This window comes from Aotus nancymaae, unplaced genomic scaffold (genome assembly GCF_030222135.1).
Source record: "Aotus nancymaae isolate 86718 unplaced genomic scaffold, 86718_ANA_hifiasm-v0.15.2.pri h1tg000058l, whole genome shotgun sequence".
NCBI classification, from domain to species: domain Eukaryota; kingdom Metazoa; phylum Chordata; class Mammalia; order Primates; family Aotidae; genus Aotus; species Aotus nancymaae.
Window position 1 is genome coordinate 55,838,121 of NW_026988472.1, and position 12,395 is coordinate 55,850,515.

Sequence of the window (12,395 nt, forward strand, 5' to 3'; positions counted from 1 at the left end):
GGGATTTCACCATGTTGACCCGGATGGTCTCGATCTCTTGACCTCGTGATCCACCCGCCTCGGCCTCCCAAAGTGCTGGGATGACAGGCGTGAGACTTAGACCCGTTTTCTTGAGCGGTAACGCTGTTGGCCGCCGTGGCCCCTCCTGTGCCGCAGGCGCCCGCGATACGTGGCCCGGACGAGCCCCTTCTTGCTGCCTCCAGTGCCACTGACCTCCCTGCCTCGGCCCTTATTCCGAGAACAGAGGGCGCGGCTAACGCCGGGCAGGAGGATCCCGTCCTAGTGCGTGCGGGGGCAGCGTGGCGTGGGGGTGATCAGTTTTGGGCACGGAGGGGCAGAAGAGAGCATAAGGCGACCCCGGGACCAGGGGAGCAGGGGATGGTAGCTTTGGAGCTAGCGCTCTGCGGACCAGCCAGCAGGACACCTGCTCGTTTCCCTTACTGAGGTGGCTTCCCACCCGTAACCTCTGCCTCCTGGGTTCAAGCTGTTCTGTCTCAGCTTCCCCTAGTAGCTGGGATATCAGTTGCCTGCAACTATGCCTGGCTAATTTTCGTATTTTTAATAGAGACAGGGTTTCGCCATGTTTTCAGACTGGTCTCAAACTCCTGACCTCAGTTGATCCACTGCCTTGGCCCCCAAAATGCTGGGATTATAGGTGTGAGCCACCGTGCCCAGCCCAGTATGAAAATTCTAAAAAATATATGGTCAGGTGGCCTAGCGTGGTGGCTCACGCTTGTAATCCAAGCACTTTAGAGGCCAAGGCGGGCGGATCACCTGAGGTTGGGAGTTCAAGACCAGCCTGACCAACATGGTGAAACCCTCCCGTCTTAAAAAGAAAAAAAAATTTTTTTAAGTTAAAAAGATTAAAAAATATATATATATATATACATGTATATATACACACACGTGTATATATATACATATGTGTATATATATATACACATATATATATACACATATGTGTGTGTGTGTGTATATATATATGTGGTTAGGAAGGGAGCAAAGGTTTCAGACGGCTCTTGGAAGCTCTTTCATATGTTATGTTTTTTTTTTTTTTTTTTTTAATTTGAGATGAAGTCTCTGTCGCCAGGCTGAAGTGCAGTGATGCTATCTCCACTCACTGCAGTCTTTGCCTCCTGGGTTCAAGTGATTGTCCTGCTTCAGCCTCATGAGTAGCTGGGACTACAGGCATGTGCCACCACTCCCAGCTAATGTTTTGTATTTTTAGTAGAGACGGGGTTTCACCATGTCAACCAGGATGGTCTTGATCTCTTGACCTCGTGATTTGCCTGCCTTGGCCTCCCAAAGTGCTGGGATTACAGGTGTGAACCACGGCACCCGGCCTTTGTTTTTTTTTTGGAGACCGAGTCTGGCTCTGTCGCCCAGGCCGGAGTGCAGTGGCACGATCTTGGCTCAGTGCACTCTCCACCTCCTGCATTCAGGTGATTCTCCTTCCTCCCTCCTCAGCCTCCGGAGTAGCTGGGATTACAGGCACCCGCCACGACGCCCGGCTAATTTTTGTATTTTAGTAGAGAGTTTCACCGTGGGTCTTGAACTCCTGACCTGGTGATCTACCTGCCTTAGCCTCCCAAAGTGCTGGGATTATAGGCGTGAGCCACTACGCCCAGCCCCGGTTTTTTTTTTTTAAAGTTGTATATATTGTTAGTAAATAGGTTTTATACTGTTTAGAAATTTCCCTGTTATCTTAAAAGAAGTAGTCTAGGCCAGGCGCGGTGGCTCATGCCTGTAGTCCCAGCACTTTGGGAGGCCGAGGTGGGTGGATCACCTGAGGTCAGGATTTTGAGACCAGCCTGGCCAACATGGTGAAACCCCGTCTCTACTAAAAATACAAAAATTAGCCAGGTGTCGTGGCAGGCCCCTTTAATCCCAGTTATTCAGGACGCTGAGGAAGGAAAATGGCTTGAACCTGAGTGTCAGAGGTTGCGGTGAGCCGAGATCATGCCACGGCACTACACCCTGGACAACAGAGTGAAAGTCAGTTTCAAGGAAAGAAACGGTATACTAGTACATTTCATATAAACACGTATAAAAAGCACAATATAAATATATAACTATCAATAACTATTAGGAATGACCAGTAAATTAATCTTACTAAGTTGGCGGAAGAAGTCCGGAAGTGCAGCCCTTGCTGCCGATCCACCGACGGTCCACCATGACGTCACCGACGATCCACCATGACGTCACCGACGATCCACCATGAAGTCACTTAACGATCCACGACGAGATGGCTACTGCCTTAGGAGGCAGGTTTCTTTTAGGGCTTGTCTCTCTATCGCTCCACCTTCAACGTTCCAGTTCAGTTGTCACAGAAACGGTACACAAGGATAACCGCTACTCCCCACTTCCGGGTAAGTGCTAAGCGCGTGACACCCCGGGCCTTCGTTCCTTATTGGTGCGAGGATCAGTGCTTGGAACGCTGATCTACGTCTTACTCTTTTTTTTTTTTCTTTTTTTTTTTTTTTAGTTGGAGACGGAGTTTCGCTCTTGTTACCCAGGCTGGAGTGCAATGGCACTATCGCGGCTCACCGCAACCTCCGCCTCCTGGGTTCAGGCGATTCTCCTGCCTCAGCCTCCCGAGTAGCTGGGATTACAGGCACGCGCCACCCTGCCCAGCTAATTTTTTGTATTTTTAGTAGAGGCGGGGTTTCACCATGTTGACCAGGATGGTCTCGATCTCTTGACCTCGTGATCCACCCGCCTCGGCCTCCCAAAGTGCTGGGATGACAGGCGTGAGATTAGACCCGTTTTCTTTTTCTTTTTTTTTTTTCTTTTTGAGACGGAGTTTCACTCTCGTTACCCAGGCTGGAGTGCAATGGCGCGATCTGGCCTCGACGCAACCTCCGCCTCCTGGGTTCAGGCGATTCTCCTGCCTCAGCCTCCCGAGTAGCTGGGACTACAGGCACGTGCCACCGTGCCCAGCTAATTTTTTGTATTTTTAGTAGAGGCGGGGTTTCACCGTGTTGACCCGGATGGTCTCGATCACTTGACCTCGTGATCCACCCGCCTCGGCCTCCCACAGTGCTGGGATGACAGGTATCAGACTTAGAGACTTAGACCCGTTTTCTTTTTTTTTTTTTTGAGACGGAGTTTCGCTCTCGTTACCCAGGCTGGAGTGCAATGGCGCGATCTGGCCTCGCCGCAACCTCCGCCTCCTGGGTTCAGGCGATTCTCCTGCCTCAGCCTCCCGAGTAGCTGGGATTACAGGCACGCGCCACCGTGACCAGCTAATTTTTTCTATTTTTAGTAGAGGCGGGGTTTCACCGTGTTGACCCGGATGTTCTCGATCACTTGACCTCGTGATCCACCCGCCTCGGCCTCCCACAGTGCTGGGATGACAGGTATCAGACTTAGAGACTTAGACGCGTTTTCTTTTTTTTTTCTTGAGACGGAGTTTCGCTCTCGTTACCCAGGCTGGAGTGCAATGGCGCGATCTCGGCTCACCGCAGCCTCCGCCTCCTGGGTTCAGGCGATTCTCCTGCCTCAGCCTCCCGAGTAGCTGGGATTACAGGCACGCGCCACCGTGCCCAGCTAATTTTTTGTATTTTTAGTAGAGGCGGGGTTTCACCGTGTTGACCCGGATGGTCTTGATCACTTGACCTCGTGATCCACCCACCTCGGCCTCCCACAGTGCTGGGATGACAGGTGTCAGACTTAAGAGACTTAGACCCGTTTTCTTTTTTTTTTTTGAGACGGAGTTTCGCTCTCGTTACCCAGGCTGGAGTGCAATGGCGCGATCTCGGGTCGCCGCAACCTCCGCCTCCTGGGTTCAGGCGATTCTCCTGCCTCAGCCTCCCGAGTAGCTGGGATTACAGGCACGCGCCACCCTGCCCAGCTAATTTTTTGTATTTTTAGTAGAGGCGGGGTTTCACCATGTTGACCCGGATGGTCTCGATCTCTTGACCTCGTGATCCACCCGCCTCGGCCTCCCAAAGTGCTGGGATGACAGGCGTGAGACTTAGACCCGTTTTCTTTTTCTTTTTTTCTTTTTTTTTTGAGACGGAGTTTCAGTCTCGTTACCCAGGCTGGAGTGCAATGGCGCGGTCTGGCCTCGCCGCAACCTCCGCCTCCTCGGTTCAGGCGATTCTCCTGCCTCAGCCTCCCGAGTAGCGGGGATTACAGGCACGCGCCACCGTGCCCAGCTATTTTTTTGTATTTTTAGTAGAGGCGGGGTTTCACCATGTTGACCCTGATGGTCTCGATCACTTGACTTCGTGATCCACCTGCTTCGGCCTCCCACAGTGCTGGGATGACAGGCGTCAGACTTAGAGACTTAGACCAGTTTTCTTTTTTTTTTTTTTGAGACGGAGTTTCGCTCTCGTTACCCAGGCTGGAGTGCAATGGCGCAATCTCGGCTCACCGCAACCTCCGCCTCCTGGGTTCAGGCGATTCTGCTGCCTCAGCCTCCCGAGTAGCTGGGATTACAGGCACGCGCCACCGTGCCCAGCTAATTTTTTGTATTTTTAGTAGAGGCGGGATTTCACCATGTTGACCCGGATGGTCTCGATCTCTTGACCTCGTGATCCACCCGCCTCGGCCTCCCAAAGTGCTGGGATGACAGGCGTGAGACTTAGACCCGTTTTCTTTTTTTTTTCTGTTTTTTTTTTTTTGAGACGGAGTTTCGCTCTTGTTACCCAGGCTGGAGTGCAATGGCGCGATCTCGGCTCACCGCAACCTCCGCCTCCTGGGTTCAGGCGATTCTCCTGCCTCAGCGTCCCGAGTAGCTGAGATTACAGGCACCCGCCACGACGCCCGGCTAATTTTTGTATTTTAGTATAGAGTTTCACCGTGGGTCTTGAACTCCTGACCTGGTGATCTACCTGCCTTAGCCTCCCAAAGTGCTGGGATTATAGGCGTGAGCCACTACGCCCAGCCCATGTTTTTTTTTTAAAGTTGTATATATTGTTAGTAAGTAGGTTTTATACTGTTTAGAAATTTCCCTGTTATCTTAAAAGAAGTAGTCTAGGCCAGGCGCGGTAGCTCATGCCTGTAGTCCGAGCACTTTGGGAGGCCGAGGTGGGTGGATCACCTGAGGTCAGGATTTTGAGACCAGCCTGGCCAACATGGTGAAACCCCGTGTCTACTAAAAAGACAAAAATTAGCCAGGTGTCGTGGCAGGCCCCTTTAATCCCAGTTATTCAGGACGCTGAGGAAGGAAAATGGCTTGAACCTGAGTGTCAGAGGTTGCGGTGAGCCGAGATCATGCCATGGCACTACACCCTGGACAACAGAGTGAAAGTCAGTTTCAAGGAAAGAAACGGTATACTAGTACATTTCATATAAACAGGTATAAAAAGCACAATATAAATATATAACTATCAATAACTATTAGGAATGACCAGTAAATTAATCTTACTAAGTTGGCGGAAGAAGTCCGGAAGTGCGGCCCTTGCTGCCGATCCACCGACGGTCCACCATGACGTCACCGATGATCCACCATGACGTCACCGACGATCCACCATGAAGTCACTTAACGATCCACGACGAGATGGCTACTGCCTTAGGAGGCAGGTTTCTTTTAGGGCTTGTCTCTCTATCGCTCCACCTTCAACGTTCCAGTTCAGTTGTCACAGAAACGGTACACAAGGATAACCGCTACTCCCCACTTCCGGGTAAGTGCTAAGCGCGTGACACCCCGGGCCTTCGCTCCTTATTGGTGCGAGGATCAGTGCTTGGAACGCTGATCTACGTCTTACTCTTTTTTTTTTTTGGTTGGAGACGGAGTTTCGCTCTTGTTACCCAGGCTGGAGTGCAATGGCGCGATCTCGGCTCACCGCAACCTCCGCCTCCTGGGTCCAGGCGATTCTCCTGCCTCAGCCTCCCGAGTAGCTGGGACTACAGGCACGCGCCACCGTGCCCAGCTAATTTTTTGTATTTTTAGTAGAGGCGGGGTTTCACCATGTTGACCCGGATGGTCTCGATCTCTTGACCTCGTGATCCACCCGCCTCGGCCTCCCAAAGTGCTGGGATGACAGGCGTGAGCCTTAGACGCATTTTCTTTTTCTTTTTTTTTTTTCTTTTTTTTTTTTTGAGACGGAGTTTCTCTCTCGTTACGCAGACTGGAGTGCAACGGCGCGATCTCGGCTCACCGCAACCTCCGCCTCCTGGGTTCAGGCGATTCTCCTGCCTCAGCCTCCTGAGTAGCTGGGACTCCAGGCACGCGCCACCGTGCCCAGCTAATTTTTTGTATTTTTAGTAGAGGTGGGGTTTCACCATGTTGACCCGGATGGTCTCGATCTCTTGACCTCGTGATCCACCCGCCTCGGCCTCCCAATGTGCTGGGATGACAGGCGTGAGACTTAGACCCGTTTTCTTGAGCGGTAACGCTGTTGGCCGCCGTGGCCCCTCCTGTGCCGCAGGCGCCCGCGATACGTGGCCCGGACGAGCCCCTTCTTGCTGCCTCCAGTGCCACTGACCTCCCTGCCTCGGCCCTTATTCCGAGAACGACTGTTCCATTCGTTCAGTCCTGGTAGTGGTTCTTTGATTCGTCTTCTCGTGTAGTAGTATACTTTAAAGTGTACTTTAGAGGCAAAAAACCGTGCTTGAACCCTTGAGGGGGAGGTTGCGGTGAGCTGAGTGCACGGCCACCGGGCCATGACGTCCACAGCCGGGGGATGGTGAGACCCCAGTGCACGGCCACCAGGCCACGACGTCAACAGCCAGGGGCAGGGACACCCCAGTGCACAGCCACCAGGCCATGACATCCACAGCTAGGGGACAGGAGACCCCAGTGCACGGCCATCAGGTCACGACGTCCACAGCCAGGGACAGGGAGACCCCAGTGCATTGCCACCATGCCACGACATCCACAGCCGGGGGACAGGAGACCCCAATGCACGGCCACCAGGCCACGACGTCCACAGCCGGGGACAGGGAGACCCCAGTGCACGGCCACCAGGCCACGACATCCACAGTGGGGGACAGTGACACCCCCGTGCACAGCCACCAGGCCACGACGTCCACAGCCGGGGACAGGGAGACCCCAGTGCACGGCCACCAGGCCACGACATCCACAGCCGGGAGACAGGAGACCCCAGTGCACGGCCACCAGGCCACGACATCCACAGCCAGGGACAGGGAGACCCCAGTGCACGGCCACCAGGCCACGACATCCACAGCGGGGGACAGTGACACCCCCGTGCACAGCCACCAGGCCACGACGTCCACAGCCAGGGACAGGGAGACCCCAGTGCACGGCCACCAGGCCACGACATCCACAGCCGGGGACAGGAGACCCCAATGCACGGCCACCAGGCCACAACGTCCACAGCCGGGGACAGGGAGACCCCAGTGCACGGCCACCAGGCCACGACGTCCATAGCCGGGGGACAGGAGACCCCAGTGCACGGCCACCAGGCCACGACGTCCATAGCCGGGGACAATGAGACCCACCTCAGCCCCTCTGCCCCACCCTCACACGCCCGCAGTACCACTTCGGCCTCTCCACCGCACCCTCACACGCACATGGCACCCACCTCGGACTGTCAGCCTCACCCTCACACGCCCACAGCACCACCTCGGCCGCTCCGCCTCACCCTCACACACACACGGCACGTCGGCCTCTCCACATCCCGCGCGTGTGACACGCACCTTGGCCACCAGGCCCATGTCGTCCATGCTGGCCCTCTCCTGGGGGAACTGGGCGAACGTGCCCTCGATCTTGCTGATGACGGCGTCCACATTGACGGAGTCCTGCGGGCGTCCTCTGGGGAAGTAGAAGGTCGGAATGCTTTGGCTCATGGCCGGGGGAAGAGGCTCTTGTTTCAGGGTCTGGACCTGAAGAGTTGACAGAAGCACTTGGTTAGAACCTGGGAGCTGCCGACGCCTTGTCCACCTGGACACGGGACCAACGCAAGGGCCACTCTAGGGCCCATGGCGCCGAGGCCACCTGCCACCAACCGGGACTGGGACATGGTGCTCTGCAGTCACCGTGGGGGGGCCACACACTTGATCCACCGTGGAGGCCGCCTCAGCCCAGCCATGGGGGACACCAACACACCCACTGCAGGGCCACGTCCACTCGGCCACGGGGACACTCACACACCCACTGCAGGGCCACGTCCACCCGGCCACGGGGGCACTCACACACCCACTGCAGGGACGCATCCACCCAGCCACGGGGACACCGACACACCCACTGCAGGGCCACGTCCACCCGGCCACGGGGACACTCACACACCCACTGCAGGGCCAAGTCCACCCGGCCACGGGGACACCGACACACCCACTGCAGGGCCATGGGGACACTCACACACCCACTCCAGGATCACCTCTGCCTGGGGGGCTACCTGATGCCGACAGGGACCCCACAGAGGGTTGCTGCTCCACACTGAGTACCCACCACACCCGGCAGGGCAGGCGAGCAACCCAGATGCCCGAGACACCCACGAGGACCCGCTCCCGATCCCACGGGCCACACCAATGACCTCACACCTGGCAGGGACCTGGGGACAAGGGCAGCCCCACGTCCCAGATGCCAGACAGCCCGGCCAGGATGCGTTCCTGATTCTCATGGGCCACACCAATGACCTCACACCTGGCAGGGACCTGGGGACAAGGGCAGCCCCACATCCCATATGCCAGAGAGCCCAGCCAGGATGCGTTCCTGATTCCTACGGGCCACACCACTGACGTCACACTGGCCAGAGCCCTGGGGACAAGGGCAGCCGCAAAACCCAGGCGCCCGAGAGCATGGACACGGCAAGGCAGAGCCCTGCCCCAGGAGCCCGGCCGACTCACATCATGAGAGGCAGATGCAGAGTGGGCACCCGCACAGGCAGTAGAGGGGGTCGACCAGCAGGTACTGCTGTGGACACAAGCCTCAGCCTTTCGCCCAGTGCAGACCCCACGCCACAGGCTCCTGGCGACACTCAGCACCAGCACTCCCCTAGCGCAGAGCATCCGCAGGACCCAGACCACTCGCTCAAGAGGCTCCCGCTTCAATCTCCACAAAACCTGTGAGCTGCATATTAACTGTCATCCTGAGATACTAAAACACCGAAGAAAACAGTCAACGACATCAGCAACCACACGGCGACCTCCTCCTCCAACTACCCAGGGGATGGGGCTGCGTCCTCCTCCTCCTCCTCCTCCAACTACCCAGGGGACGGGGCTGCGTCCTCCTCCTCCTCCTCCTCCTCCTCCTCCTCCAACTACCCAGGGGACGGGGCTGCGTCCTCCTCCTCCTCCTCCTCCTCCTCCAACTACCCAGGGGACGGGGCTGCGTCCTCCTCCTCCTCCTCCTCCAACTACCCAGGGGACGGGGCTGCGTCCTCCTCCTCCTCCTCCAACTACCCAGGGGACGGGGCTGCGTCCTCCTCCTCCTCCTCCTCCTCCTCCTCCAACTACCCAGGGGACAGGGCTGCGTCCTCCTCCTCCTCCTCCTCCTCCTCCAACTACCCAGGGGACGGGGCTGTGTCCTCCTCCTCCTCCTCCTCCAACTACCCAGGGGACGGGGCTGCGTCCTCCTCCTCCTCCTCCTCCTCCTCCAACTACCCAGGGGACGGGGCTGCGTCCTCCTCCTCCTGCTCCTCCTCCAACTACCCAGGGGACGGGGCTGCGTCCTCCTCTTCCTCCTCCTCCTCCACCAACTACCCAGGGGACGGGCTGCGTCCTCCTCCTCCTCCTCCTCCTCCAACTACCCAGGGGACGGGGCTGCGTCCTCCTCCTCCTCCTCCTCCTCCTCCAACTACCCAGGGGACGGGGCTGCGTCCTCCTCCTCCTCCTCCTCCTCCTCCACCAACTACCCAGGGGACGGGGCTGCGTCCTCCTCCTCCTCCTCCTCCAACTACCCAGGGGACGGGGCTGCGTCCTCCTCCTCCTCCTCCTCCTCCTCCTCCTCCTCCTCCAACTACCCAGGGGACGGGGCTGCGTCCTCCTCCTCCTCCTCCTCCTCCTCCTCCTCCTCCAACTACCCAGGGGACGGGGCTGCGTCCTCCTCCTCCTCCTCCACCAACTACCCAGGGGACGGGGCTGCGTCCTCCTACTCCTTCTCCACCAACTACCCAGGGGCCGGGCCTGCGTCTTCCTCCTCCTCCTCCTCCAACTACCCAGGGGACGGGGCTGCGTCCTCCTCCTCCTCCTCCTCCTCCTCCTCCTCCAACTACCCAGGGGACGGGGCTGCGTCCTCCTACTCCTTCTCCACCAACTACCCAGGGGCCGGGCCTGCGTCTTCCTCCTCCTCCTCCTCCAACTACCCAGGGGACGGGGCTGCGTCCTCCTCCTCCTCCTCCTCCAACTACCCAGGGGATGGGGCTGCGTCCTCCTCCTCCTCCTCCAACTACCCAGGGGACGGGGCTGCGTCCTCCTCCTCCTCCTCCTCCTCCAACTACCCAGGGGACGGGGCTGCGTCCTCCTCCTCCTCCTCCTCCAACTACCTCGTGTCTGGCTGTGGAGGTCCCACTGTGGAGCCTTCAGCTCCTCCCCTTCACAACGCTGGGTCACACAGCTCTAGGGCTCCTGGTTTTGCCAATATAATGACCTGGGTGCACCCACTGACCGTCTTGCTGAAAACTGACAAGAATACTGGACAGAATGTTTCACAGAAAAATGACAAGAATACTGGACAGAATGTTTCACAGACATCTTCTAAACAGCAGCATCTGCAGGCTGCCAGGGAAGTACAGTATATTAGGCCACAGGTGCCCAGAAGGAGCGGGCAGGGAGGCCCCGGAGGAGGGATCCAGGGAGGCCCAGGAGGAGGGATACAGGGAGGTCTGGTAGGAGGGGGCAGGGAGGCACAGGAGGAGGGGGCAGGGAGGCCCGGGAGGAGGGGGCAGGGAGGCCCGGGAGGAGGGATACAGGGAGGTCTGGTAGGAGGGGGCAGGGAGGCCCAGGAGGAGGGGGCAGGGAGGCCCGGGAGGAGGGGGCAGGGAGGCCCATGGACCCTGCACAGGCTCTGCCTTCAGAAGTCTGGACCCAGCGTGCTCCCCGAAATCTCTCACAGCCTTGCAGAGCTCTGGGGAATAGGAGGTAAAACCCAGGGTCACCAGAGGAAGCTGCGTCAAGTAAACCTCCCAGAACGGTCCACCTTCAGTAAGAAAAATGAACTGCCAATAAAGCTCCCTCGCGCCTCAGGCCCCAGGAATGAAAGGAAGATTGTGGCCTTTGCCTGGAGCTGCAGGTAGCAGCCGGGCAGGGTGGAATTCTCCCGAGAACTTATGGCTACAGCCGACTCTCCTGCAGGTTTGCACATCAAACTCCCATCACCACGATGGTGAGAAAGGCCTCACACGGCCGGGCACGCTGGCTCGTGCCTGTAATGCTGGCGCTTTTAGAGGCTGAGGCGGGCAGATTGCCTGACACCAACATGGGCAACATAGCGAAACCTCACATCTACTAAAAAAATAAATAAATTAGCCAGGTGTGGTGGCATGTGCCTATAGTCCCAGCTACTCAGGAGGCTGAGGTTGGGAAAATTGCTGGAAGTCAGGAGGCCGAGGCTCCAGCAAGCCGAGATGGCACCACCGAACTCCAGCCTGAGCAACAGAGCAAGACTCCGTCTCCCAAAAAACCCCCATCAAATGAGCAGCTCACAGTCAACAACCAGCGACAGGCCCACAGGACTGAGGCACCATGGGGGAGAGGCTTTCTGTCCCTCACTGTGAGGTGAGAGGGCCTTCTGACTCTCACACCGCCAGGACATAAAACAGGTAACACCTCCTGCATTTTAAGAAATAAAAGAGGGCCGGGCGCGGTGGCTCAGGCCTGTAATCCCAGCACTTTGGGAGGCTGAGGCGCGTGGATCACGAGGTCAAGAGATCGAGACCATCCTGGTCAACATAGTGAAACCCCGTCTCTACTAAAAATACACAAAAAATCAGCTGGATACGGTGGTGTGTGCCTGTAATCCCAGCTACTCGGGAGGCTGAGGCAGGAGAATTGCCTGAACCCAGGAGGCGGAGGTTGCAGTGAGCCGAGATCGCACCATTGCACTCCAGCCTGGGTAACAAGAGCAAAACTCCGTCTCAAAAAAAAAAAAAAAAAAGAGAAGGCCGGGCGCGGTGGCTCACACCTGCAATCCCAAGAGTCTGGGAGGCCGACGTGGGTGGATCAACTCAGGTCAGGAGTTCGAGACCAGACTTACCAACATAGACAAACCCCATCTCTACTAAAAATACAAAAAATTAGCTTGGTGTGGTGGCACGTGCCTGTAATCCCAGCTACTCCAGAGGCTGAGGTAGGAGAATCGATTGAACCCAAGAGGCAGAGATTGTGGTGAACCAAGACTGTGCCATTGCACTCCAGCCTGGGCAACAAGAGTGAAACTAGGCAGGGCGTGGGGGCTCATGCCTGTAATCCCAGCACTCTGGGAGGCCGAGGCGGGCAGATCAAGAGGTCAGGAGTTTGAGAACAAACACTGTCTTTAGTAAAAATAC